Here is a 12,607-nt window from a genome sequence, read left to right as displayed (position 1 = left end):
TTTAAAACAGCACTACCCAGGACCATGTCGTGCCACGGGCAGGAGCTGCCTTTCTACATTCTGGAGGAAGAGGGAATAGTTTTTGCTTCTCTTGTGGAGGTTTCTTTTGATCACATTTTAGGAACTTGTAGTTTTCTAGTTCAACCTCTGGAATTGCATCAGCTGTAAGTGGGGAAAACGATGTAAAAATATCAAAACGTTGTTATGAGAGGTTCGGGGATTCGATCGGAGATGTAAAAGACATTTTCCACTCCAAACAAATGGACTGAAGGTATATTTTATTATATAGAGGATGGTAAAGGCGATAGTCCGCAAACAGATCCCAATAGGTCAAATAATAAGAGGGAAAAAACACCAGCTCGACTGGAAAGGGAAAACATCCACTTTGGCTGAGATAGCAGCAGATCCGAATAGGTCGTATAATAAGAGGGAAAAACATCAGATCGATCGGAAAGGGAAACACCAGATCGACTGAAGGGAAATGACACAAATCAACCGGAAAGAGAAACACCAGGTTGACCAAAAAGAGAACACATCAAATCAGTTACTTCACAGTAAATCAATTACTCACAACATCCACGCCCCACTGCCGGGAGAGTCCTGTCAATCGACATGGCTGGGCAAGGATCACACATCCTGGGCAAGGCGTCCCTTCCACAGGTGGAACGCTCACCAGGTCTCAGCTTCCAGCAGTTTATATAAGCAGTTACAGAGTTTACAGAGCAAGAATCTAGTGTTCCCATGCACAAAACAGTTATCAGTGGCATATGTGCACTGAGCCCCTTGGCTAACGTCCCAGCCCAGTGGTTGTGTACGTGCATTGTTTTCTTTGGTTATCGTCTTAGCCCGGCACAGATGGCCAGTCCATCCCGTGCTACGACGCTCCAAGAGCCTTGAACTGTTACAACTTGCAACTCCCTCCATGGGAGAAAGGCCAGTTCCCGGGAAAAGGCCAGTTCTCACCACACAGAAAGCAGCTTTGTATTTCTTTGTGTGCTGGTGGCTATAGGTCAATGGAGCGGCCAAACATGGCTGTACTCATGTCAAGACAAACGTGCACGGGAAGAGGACAAGGCCCGAGGAATGTCACTTGTAAATGGTCTAAAGGCAGGCAGGACTTTCCCTCCTCAGGCCCCTCTAGGGGCTCCGTGTTCACCCCTGACCTAGATTTGAATCCTCCTGGGATCCTTGTCCAGGTCTCTGACTTCCTTTTCCTGCTTGTTTTCTATCCACAGGCGAAGATTTGTGATGCAGCTTTTAAGGCTACATCTGGGCCTCCTTCCGTCATGTCTATGCTGCCTACACACTAGGCTCTCCAGCATCCCTGCACGTACTTATGTAATGCTGTTTCAGGAGGAAATGTCCTGGAGGCCCCAGCCTCTGTCAGGTACATTGTGGCCACTCTTCCCTGAGGGAGTTGATCTGGTGGATCAGGGACGGATTTTCATTTCCCAGGCTATGGGTCCCTCTATTTGGCCACAGAAAACCGCCACCCTCTCCGTTGCATGCCAAGGTGACTTCTGGGTTTTTGTGGTTCTGAAGTCCATGGTCTCTGACATTCGCCAGTTTACACATTCAGTCATGATTTTACTGACGTGTCCTAAAGGGCTAGATGGGCCTGAACCCATAGATTTTGTAGCCCCCTGGGATGGCTGTGTTATTTGCCACAGCCTTGTGCTGTGGTTATGTGTCATGGGGGCTGTGAACCTTTCCTGTTGGGAGCTTTGAAAGATGAGGCATGAGAGGGGAGGGTGTAGGCAGGTCCATTGAGGGAATGCCACCACACTGATGATCCATGGCCATGAATGGACACAGTCTTACCAATCAAAATACTGAAGTGCTTCCCATCTGGTGGTGAACAGACACTGCTCTGAGCTCACCCTGAGAACCCACCCCATGACCAGGAACTAAAGGGTTCCCACGTGGCTTTTTGAACATCACGTCTGGAAACACCCTGTAAGTCAAGGCCCAGATGAATTGCTTGGCAGTTCTGAGCTATCCTCCTCCATCAGAAGGCTGCAAGTGTCCTTCAGACACACAGCAGGCTGGACTTTGCCAGGGAGGCCTTTACAGTGCAAGCTGGTGTTGAGCATACATCCTGGTTCCCAGCAGCCCAGGCCCTTCCTGACATGGCACAGCCATCCAGGAAAGTGATTTGCTAAAGGAAAGATAAGGAAGACTATACTTTACCTCCAAATAGAAAGAGAAGCGCCAGCTCCCATGTCTAATCAGGACGAGGAGGTAGTCAAGGGTGCCCGCAGGGTTTCTACTGCAGGACTATGAGGCTCCTGAGAACTGATCCTGCGTGTAGCAACATTTAATAACCCTTGTGCCCAATGATATAGCAGAAGGGCGACAATTTATTGCACCTTTGGGCATCCATTTGTCAAAAGTGCACTTACCGTCATCCATAAGAGAATCACGTTTGCACAACGGTACATATCACTCAATCTTTTACTGCTTTTTTAAACTTATGTAAATTTAACTAGTGTACAAAATACACAAAAGTACTCAAACTTATTCATACCTGAATAAGGAAGAAATACAACAATCACTCCATGTTTTTGCAGGTAGTCACCCTTTCATAGCTGGTATTTATAACTACCTTCTTCCATTACCCACTTCATATTCCCTTTGCCTCAGCAAGCACCTCAGCTGGTTGTGGTTCTTTGCAAACCCTTTTCAATTTCAGTGGTAGAACCTGACCTTCATTCCTGAAGGGTCACAGCCATTCGTAGTCCTGCCTGGACTGGTTTCTTGTAGTTTTCCATTGACGTTAATCACAGGGCACGTGATACTAAGAAAACCCTAAGGACTCTCCTGTATTCCTTACCTCCATTGTGGAGCAGCAGTCCAGTTTCCTCTTGGTAATCAGGATCGATCACCGCGGCCTGCATGGAAACTCTCTTCCTTTTGCCTGTAGAGTCAGAGGCGAGAGGAGCCGTAAGGGGCTGGGTGGCAGTCTTAATTTCCAGTCCAAAGAAATCAATGTGTTTTCTCCCTTTGGAATGAAGATCCCTAAACCAGTAGAGCATAAGGTCACATGAACATGAAAAAAAATTATGCTAGTGGATCATGAGGGGTAACAGTGGTAGTAGTGAACGGTGCCCCTCGCATTTCTACCCTTGATTGCTGGACTTGTGAATCCCGGCTATGGGAAAATCAGTGCTATATAATGGACGCTGATTTAGAGCATAAGCAGCTTCCTGGGGAACACCGCCCCAAACCTGCAAGGTATTGCCACCTAGGTAGTAGTACTGTAACTCCGTCTTCACACGCCTATTCTTCTCTCAAGTCAGCGGCTTCAGATGGTGGGGAACAGGAAAAGACCAGTGAATTCCATGAGCATGGGTCCATTGCTGCACTTCATTTATGGGCAGTGAGTTCCTTAATCAGAAGCCATGCTGAGTGGAATACCATGGTGGTGGATAAGGCATTCTGTGAGTCTACAGATGGTAGTTAACAGGAACGTTGTGTGAAGGGAAGGCAAATCTGTATCCAGCGTAGGTGTCTAACACACTAAGAGCAAAACACTGCCCCTTCCATGGTAGAAGAGGTGCATTGTAATCACCTGCCAGCTGGTTGCTTCCTGATCACCCTGGGGAATAGTGCCCTATCAGGGACCCTGTTTTGGTCTAGGCTCCTGGCAGATTTGGCACTCAGCAGTGGCTGTGGACATATCAACCTCGATGAGTGGAAGTCCACGATGCTAAACCCATACATAACCCCCATTCCTGCCTCTCAGCCACTTTGTTCACGGCCCCCTTGAGCCCCGGTAGGAGTGGCTGGGAAGAGAAGCTGGGCAGCACCCACACAACAGGTCATCTTGTCCACTTGACTATCAGAATCCTCCTCTGCTAAGGTCACCCTTTGGTGCGCATTCTTATAGGAAACAAAGAAATTCACCTTTTTTGCCCATTCAGAGAAGTATAGGCACATGCCTCTTCTCCACACCTCCTTGCCACCAATGTTCCTCTCACATTCCTTCCAAGCTCTTGACCAGCCAGCCAATCGTGCCTCTGTGAACTGAAATTGACTGGTTATCTCTGGCCATTTCTCCCTCCAAGCAAAATAAACCAGGTGCATTGCTTAAGTCTGGGCCCCCTGGGAGGATTGTAGCTTGTCACTTTCTTTCAGGGATGTCCCACACAGACACTGTAATGCTTCAGCTGTCCACTTTTGGGTGGCGCCTGCCTATCACATAGAACCATATATAAAGCAGACCTGAGTCTTCTCTTCCTCAGTCAACTTACTGTAGGTATTCTCCGTGAGGCCATAGATGTGGTCTGGGAGAGTGAAGGGAATGTGTCAGGGCTGGGGGTCACGGACATTGGGTACACACACTCATGTGACTTGATTGTGCCTGAGGGCCTGCTCCAGCCTGACCTCGTAGACACCACTTCATGGGACGGTGGGGTGCTGCCTCACCTAGTTCATGATGGGCATCCCAGGTCACGGGCTAAGTTGGTGGCCCATGGTTATGCATTCAGTTCTCCTAGGGCTCAGCAGCAAGCCAAAAGCTGAGCCGTTGTCTTCAGTGGACAGTAGGGCTTTGCTCCAAAATCCTAAGGGTCTGTGCTGTGATTCATCTTAGGGGGCTGTTAAAGGCACCAAACAACATCTCCAAATGCCACCAACACTTCAATCACCATTGGATCTGCTGGATCACACGGCCCTAAGGCCAGAGTAGCTTACATAGCAGCCTGCACCTGCCCCAGGGCCTTCTTTGCTCTGCACCCTGTTCAAAACTAGCAGCTTTTTGGATCATGCGGTAAAAGAGCCGGAGTTGCCCACCAAAATAAGGAATATGTTGCCTCCAGAATACAAAAAGGCGCGCTAGGCAGTATGCCTCTTTTTCATTTGTAGGAAGGGCCAGATGCCGCAACTTATCTTTAACCCTAAAAGTGACATCTCAAAATGCCTGACACCACTAGACTCGCAGACGTGTCACAGAGGCGAGAGGCCCCTGATTCATTTCATTTATTTCCCACCTTCTGACATGCAAGTGTCTTCCAATAAAACAGCTGCTACTTTTGCTGACTAGGTTGAATGAGCATGATGTCAAAAATGTCACGGAACAGGGGCTGGCCTGGTGGTGGGTGGTTAAGTTCACGCACTCCGCTTTGCTGGCCTGGGGTTTGCGGGTTCGGATCCTGGGTGTGGACCTACGCACTGGTCATCAAGCCATGCTGTGATGGCATCCCACATATAAAATAGAGGAAGATGAGCGCAGATGTTAGCTCAGGGCCAATATTCCTCACCAAAAAAGCTCCCAAAAACAGAAAAGTAATGGAACAGTGTTATGCCTCATGGAAGAGAAAGGTGATCAAGGTCCCTGTAGACTAAGTTATGACATAGAGCTTGAGAGCTGCTACACCCTGAGGTGGGACATTGAAGGTTTATTGCTGGCCTTGACAGGCCAAAGCAAACTATTTCTAATGTCTTTCCTAACAGATAAAGAAAATACCATTTACCAGATCAAAAGCTGCATACGAGGTATCAGGACTCAAGTAATGAAAGTATATGTGGGAAAGCAGCTGTAGTTGTAGTCACCATCTGGTTAAGTTTATGACAATCCTCCGTCCTTCTCCAAGATCCGTCTGTTTTATACACAGGCCATGAGATGACCTGAATGCAGTTATAGTGGGATTCATCACCTCTGCGTCCTTCAGTCCTCGGTGGTGGTCCTAATCTCTGCAGCCCCTCCAGGAATGCGGTATTTCTCTTATTTTACTATTCTCCTAAGTAGAGACAGTTCTAGTGGGTTCCATTTGGCCTTCCCTACCGTAATTGCCCTCACTCCACCGGTCAGGGAACCAGTCTCATGATTCTGCCATTTGCTATGTCAATTACCACTAAGCATTCTGGGACTGGGGGAAAAGCTATAGGATGGGCTCAGGGACCCACTGGACCCACTATGAGACAGATCTGGCCTAACATTGATCACCTGATCCTATAAGCCCTACTCTGATTCATGGAACACAGTGATGTTTTGGGTCTCCTGGAATTAGTGTGTCACTTCAGAACCTGTATTCAATAATCCCTATAATTCTGATTATTTCCTTTTCCCTAATGTATGGTCACCATCACAAAAGGCTGTACATCCTTTGGGGGAAGGTTGGGAAAAGATTAACCGTTTTAATTTTAAATAGTATATCTAGATCCTTACTCAAGGGAATCAGCCTCCCCTTCACACCAGGGCTCCTGTATCTGTCAAGTGGCTCAGGGGTGGGAAATGATTGAAGGGCCATGACTGTTTCAGTGATTCAAGTTAGACTTCTGTTCACTTGATCTAGAACTATTCTTACACAGATCAAGAATTTCATCGACTGCCTTCTCTTTCCCTCTACAGACACTCAGATCAACTAGCTACCACCATAGGTTTCTGTGAGTCAAATGGATTCTCATTATTGCCTTGACTCCACTATCCATTACAGAAACCATAACCACCTTGTCTCTTGAGATTCAGTGCCTCTGCTTGGTCTCTGCTGCCCCAGGATCCAGGTGTCCTCACTGCATATCAAGATCCCAGGTCACTGGCAGCAGTTCCACTGTAATGTCTGCCCTAAAGAGGAGAGTGGCCGCAGAGCTCTTCACGGACTCTGGGGCTGCCCTCATGAATTTATTTCCACAGTAGTAGTGCAAGTGTGTCCTCTGGACCCTGTTGGGGTGGGTAGGCATGTCTTACATGATAAATACACTCTAACGTTCCAATCACCTAGGCCTTGGATACCTTCTTCTATAGGAGACCAAGGAAGGTCAGCCTCACTTAGTGTATTCCCGGCAACCAATGACACTGCTGGAACTCTTTCTGCCCTCTCAAGACACAGCAAAGAGTAGAGAATCTCTGCTTAGTGGGCCCATATCAATAAATTAGACCGGATCCAACTTTATGTTCCTTCCACCATTATCCAAACCCCTTAATAGCCATTTGCACACAGTTTTCCTAGATTTGTTTCTGTATACACTGGGGAAAGGATGCAGCTATTTTGGAACGTAGCACAACTCCTCATGGGTCATATTTTACACTTCAGTCTCTGGGACATGCTGGGAATTGAGGCTACTAGGTCTAGTAGCAAATGGGGCTGGTGGGTGTACGTCCTCAGGAGAATCAGCAGTACTTGCAAGGCAGCTTCCCGGGGGAGACCATTACCGAGTCCTTAGGAAAAGCAGAGTTCACCCCCTCACGCAGGGCTGGGAGGGCTTCTTCGTTGGCAAAGAAGACTGTACAATCTTATAATCATTTTTATTCCCGTAGAGTCGGTAGTAATATCCAACTTTCATTTCTGGTTATAATAATTTTATCCATTTTCTTTTTTGCTGGTTAGTCTAGCTAAAAGTTTGCCAATTTTATTGCTTTTTTCCTAGAAAACACTTTTGATTTGACTGATTTTCCCTCTTGTTTTCCTGTTCTTTATTTCACCTCTGCTCTTATATTTATTATAAGCCTCTTTTTGCTGGTTTTAGGGTTGGTTTACTCTTCATTTTCTACTCTTCAAAGTGTAAAGTTAGGTTATGGTTTTGAGATCTTTCTTCTTCTAATGTAGGCATTTACAACTATAAATTTCCCAGTGAGCGTTTCTTTTTCTGCATCCCATGAGTTTGGTAGGTTGTATTTTCATTTTCATTTCATTCAAGGTGTTTTCTAGTGTCCCTCATATTTTCAACTTTCATCCACTGGGTGTTAATGCTGTATTGTTTAATTTTTATGTATTTATGATTTTTTCCAGTTTTCTTCCTGTTCTTGATTTCCAATTTCACTCCACTGTGATTAGAAATTACATTTTATTTGATTTCAATGTTTTAAAAATTTGCTAAGACTTGTTTGGGGGCCTAAAATATGGTCTATCCTGGGGAATGTTCCATATGCACTTGAGAAGAATACATATTCTGCTGTTTTAGGTGGAAGGTTAAGTCTAATTGATTATGGTGTTGTTCAAGTTCTTTATTTCCTTAGTGATTTTCTGTCTGGTTGTAATATCCTTTTTTGAAAGTGGAGTATTGAAATCTCCATTATTGTTGGAGAACCGTCTATTTCTCCTTTCAATTCTGTCGATTTTGCTTCATATGTTTTGGGAGCTCTGCTGTTAGATATGTGTGTTTAAAATTGTGACGTCGTCTTGATGGATTGTACCTTTTATCAATACATAATGCCATCATGAATGAGAGAGACCTGATCGCTTCCCTTGAGGAACTCACAAGCAGTCCAGGGAAGAGACTGAGAGACCATCACAGCAGGAGCTGCAAGAGAGGCCTGTGCCACGTGCTGCAGCAGGACCTCATCTCCTTAGGTGTCCTGTGTCCCTGGAATGGCAAATGCATGTAGCACGTGCTCAGTAAGCACTGGCTGGATGCAAGGGAGGAGCACTGACTGTGATGGCAGCACTAGCTCTCATTCAGGGAAACTGAGATTTGTGCTAGTGGCAGAGCTCAGACCAGAACCCCGTGTTCCTGATCTTCTTCTCGTTCCCACTTGTCCGTGATGCCAGTAGTGATTTCAGTATTGAATTCATGGCTGAAAGACTCATTCATCATAGCCTTGTTCTTTTACTCATTCCAAGATCTTACCACGTTACAGGCACGTACTTGGTAATGGTGAGTAAAACTGGAGAAGGCCTCTTTCTTCATGGATCTGGGAGAACAGTGAGAGGTGCGAAGACAGTCATCAGATCACCACAAAGTGTCACATTACAAAAAGCAATAACTGATATTTATGGGGAGTGTAGGACATGTCACATACTAGATTGACAGTGTTTGAATGCATAAACTCGTTTTGTCCTCAGAAGAATTTTGGATGTGGTAGGTATCACTCCCTATTTATATATATGGTAAAAGGAGCACAGAAAGACAAAGTAGTTTGGCGGATGTCACACAACTAGAAATTGGTGGTGTGGGGATCCCAACACTCTGAGTCCCAGTTTCCTCAGTTTCTGAAAGCAGAATGACAAAGCTTAGTTGTGCGGATTAAGTTAAAAGAGGAAAACACACCTAGCAACACGACTGAGTTTACAATAGGTGCTCACTAATGATTACTGAATTTCAGTGGCTGTGGGACTCACGAGGTGGACAAGACTTCCCTCATCGTGTTGGTGGGTCCTCATAGCTCTTGCGCAAGCTTTGTGAGTGACTTTGAATGGTCAGACTTTGAACAGGTCCCAGGACATCACAGACCTTATGCTTGAAGTGTGAAGAATTTGGGTAAGCCCTGGGCCTCCCAGCCTGGCATTCTGGCCTCGTCAGAATGGCCTAACCAGCCTCCAACACTCTTAAACTCAACACACCAGATGGATCACCCTCCTCAAACATGCCCAGGGCTTTCCTCCTCCCACACCTCTGCTCTTCTTGTCCCCCACATAGAATGCCTATCCACCCCATCTCTGCCTCCTCAGACAGGTGGATTTCCTAGGTGACTCCACCCTGTCAGAGAGAATCTGTGTGTCTTCCACGTGACCAAGGCCAGGCCACTTCTGATCCTTTCATCATCCCAATGGCAAAGGGAGAGAGAGCTCAGTGTATTCCTGCTTGCCCTACCAGATTGGAGGATGGGATCATAAATTACGTTCTATCCCATGCACTATAAGACATAGAAAGGAGGAAGCAATGGGAATCTTGTTGGGTTGAGGCCATACTTCTTCCAGAGAAAAATAGAGCCACACAGTTAAAAGGCCCTCATGTAGATAATTTATCACCTTCTTCAGTAAAACAAAGTTCTGCCATGTAGTCAAACCAAGTGCTTCTTAACATGCAACTCCCTGAGGCTGCTCCTACCCATGAATGGTGGAAATCATTGGGCAAAGTTTGATCAACAGAACTCTTCACTAGTACTGATCTTTTTGCCGAGGGAGTGAAATAGACCTAAGACTTGATCACTCAGCCCAGCTGAGCTCAGCTCGTGGCCAGCCCCGAGTAGTCAGTGCTGTATGCCATCTGCATGGACAGTGGTTGTGCCGTCCTATCACACTGCAGGGGACAACTTCTGGGTAGTCTGCATCTTCTCTAGGGGGCAGACATCCTGGAGTGGCCTTGGAGCAGATGCTGGAGGACAGTGTCAACTCTTGAACCATGTCTGCAGAATCTGGGTAAATTCACAGGAACCATGGCCTGGTTTTGATTTTCTGAGGATGACCAGTCTAGGGTTATGGATCAAAGTCTGCAGCAGGAGCCACCTCATCCTGGACCTAGCTGAGAGGCAGGAACCTAAGATAGAATCAGAGTAGATGGACTAGGGGAAGGGGCAGCTTGTCTCTGTTCTTCTCAGAGGCTGTTGGAAAAGCTTTCTGGGTGGTGTGCCATGTGAAAGGAGGAGCTGGACCAGGACTCCCGGGGACATGAAGATGGCTGGAGGGATCTGAGGTTGTCCCACAGAGCTGGGTATCTACAGTGTTAGGAACAGAAATGAGCTGAGTCCCGACTGGCACTGAATGTCCACAGATAAGACATGGCTATGGGCTTCCAAGGAGAAGTCAGAGCAGAGGAATAGGGGTGGAAGGGGTGGGAGTAGACAGTATAGAGCCTTGAGGGGGCAGGAGTTGGTGACCTAGAGAGCTTCTGGTGAGCAACAGGGCAGATTAGGCAAAACTGAGCCCCATCTTGGAGGGCAGCAGGCCTGCAGCCTGGAATATGGACAGAGACTCCAAGAAATGGGGGATGGAGGACTCAGCTAGCAGAGGTAGAGTTCATTTCCAGGAAAAAGAGAAGGGCCTATTTGGAAGGGCAAGGACACAAGGCTTCAGGGGTCCCATGGCCAGGCTGACAGGAGGCTAAGCCTCCTGATCTCCCAGGTAGAAGGGCTCCCAGGGCGTGGAGTGTGGAGAAAGGGGGCAGGGGAGGGGGAACCTGAAGCATCTCAGGGATACCAGGGAAGTCAGCGTACTTGTGTCCTGGAGTTCAACCCCAGTGTGGATTCAAACAGCAGGCATTACCTGCTGACTGATTTAGGCCCCAGTATTTGACAGCCTGTGGCCTGCAATCAGGATGCGAGAAAAGCTGATGAGCACGGGTTGGTGTGATAACGGTCCACATAGAGCCCCCAAAATCCCAAAGGCAAGTCAAGCCAGGCAGTAGGTCACAGGCTGGCCCAGCATCAATTTGTTCCTAAATGGTGCCTGTGTCTTTGCTGAGAATCTAGAAAATGAGGTACAAAAAGCTGGAAGGGTTCATAGAGATCACATTCTAGTCCATCCATCTTGTGAAGAATTTGAATCTCAAAGGGGCTGGGAGCTGCTGTGGCTAATAGAGACAAGGCATCAGTCACATGACAAATGGATGACTGCATGAATAGACGTGGGCCCGAAGTAGAAAAACTACCTTTGCTGCACAGAAATGGCTGATTTTGAAGTATTTCAACTGAACAGACCATTTTTCTTGACTAAATAAGTTTCCAACTGACACCATTAAATCTAAGAGGCATTCTTTCTCAAAAATGTCTAAGCCACGCATCCATAAATTAAACTTCTAATTGTTCAGCTCGAATCCCGCTACCTCTCTCTGCCCTCCATTACACTTCAAAGGTCTGTCAAAAGTGCTGGTTACTTAGTAGACTTAAACTCCCTTCTAACCACTGGGTTGAATGTTTTTCCCACTCAGCTTTATAGCCTCCACGGGAAGATAAGCTCTGAGCACAAGTGAAGAGTGTGAACTGTGAACTGCTGATACCTGACCTCCAGGCAGCTTCTACAAAGGTGCAAGACCAGCCCTCCCCAGACGTGTGGCCAGTTGGGATGGGCCACTTACCCACATCTGCTCCCTCACAGCCATTCTGCATGGTGGCCTTGTCTAGGAGGGCAGTCAGCCACGTGCCCTCATGCAGCTGCTGAGCAGCCTGGAGAGGCAGGCGCCCAGGCCCAGCAGCACGCTGTAGAATGTGAAGTAGTTGCAGCTGTGGAACACTTTCCTGTGAAGGGGCAGCACCCTTTCTTATGAGAAGACGGCGAGGCAGGCCGGCTCAGGACCTCCCCAGACTAGTGCTCAAATCCTAACTCCCATATCCTAGCTGTGTGACCTCGTGCTCTAAGCAGGAGCTGATTGTCCCCACCTCACAGCACTGGTGTGAGGACCGACTCAGACACAGTGTAGAGGGTGCTAAGCAGGACAAATGTTAGCAGGGACTGTAACATATCCTGGGATCCTTGGGTTTTGAATTTTCTTGTACAATAAGAAATCTCACGTGGTTACAGCTGGTTTTGTTGTTATCATAAAGACTGTGGCTTTCCCACTGTGTGTTGTAACAGTGACCTGCCCCCAGCTGGAACTGCTCAAGTCCTCCAGAGGAAACTTCCCAAATGACCACCTGATCACATGGTATCCTGTTGCCTATGGGATAAAAGCCCAAATTTTATCCTTAGTTTATGGGTCCTCTTACAGAGGGGCCGATCTGGCCTTGTTGCTTTGTGCCCACTCCCTGCCCCTGATCATCTAAGGCCACTACATGGCCACCATATTAGATCCCCTCTCTTCTTCTAACATGCCCTGCCTTCCTGTCTTCATCTGCACAGTGGGGGCTCTCTCCTCATCTCTAACTGTAGCAATCCTACCATCCTACTGACCTCAGCCCAAATGTCCCATCTGCAGTTGAGTTACCTCCTGCCTCTCATCCACCACCCTGCCT

General features: G+C 47.2%; 1 protein-coding gene across 1 annotated transcript in view; it reads left to right on the top strand.

Moving 5' to 3' along the window:
• The window catches only part of LOC131417982 (ral guanine nucleotide dissociation stimulator-like), a 95,588-nt gene extending 94,301 nt beyond the window's left edge, over window positions 1-1,287 (top strand). The window contains exon 11 of the mRNA XM_058562076.1: window positions 1,236-1,287. The gene's annotated coding sequence lies outside the window, so the exon portion shown is untranslated. The remainder of the gene's footprint in view (window positions 1-1,235) is intronic.
• The last annotated feature ends 11,320 nt before the right edge of the window (window positions 1,288-12,607 follow it).

The sequence above is a fragment of the Diceros bicornis genome, chromosome 18 (genome assembly GCF_020826845.1).
Source record: "Diceros bicornis minor isolate mBicDic1 chromosome 18, mDicBic1.mat.cur, whole genome shotgun sequence".
NCBI classification, from domain to species: domain Eukaryota; kingdom Metazoa; phylum Chordata; class Mammalia; order Perissodactyla; family Rhinocerotidae; genus Diceros; species Diceros bicornis.
This window is presented reverse-complemented; position numbering and strand designations above follow the sequence as displayed.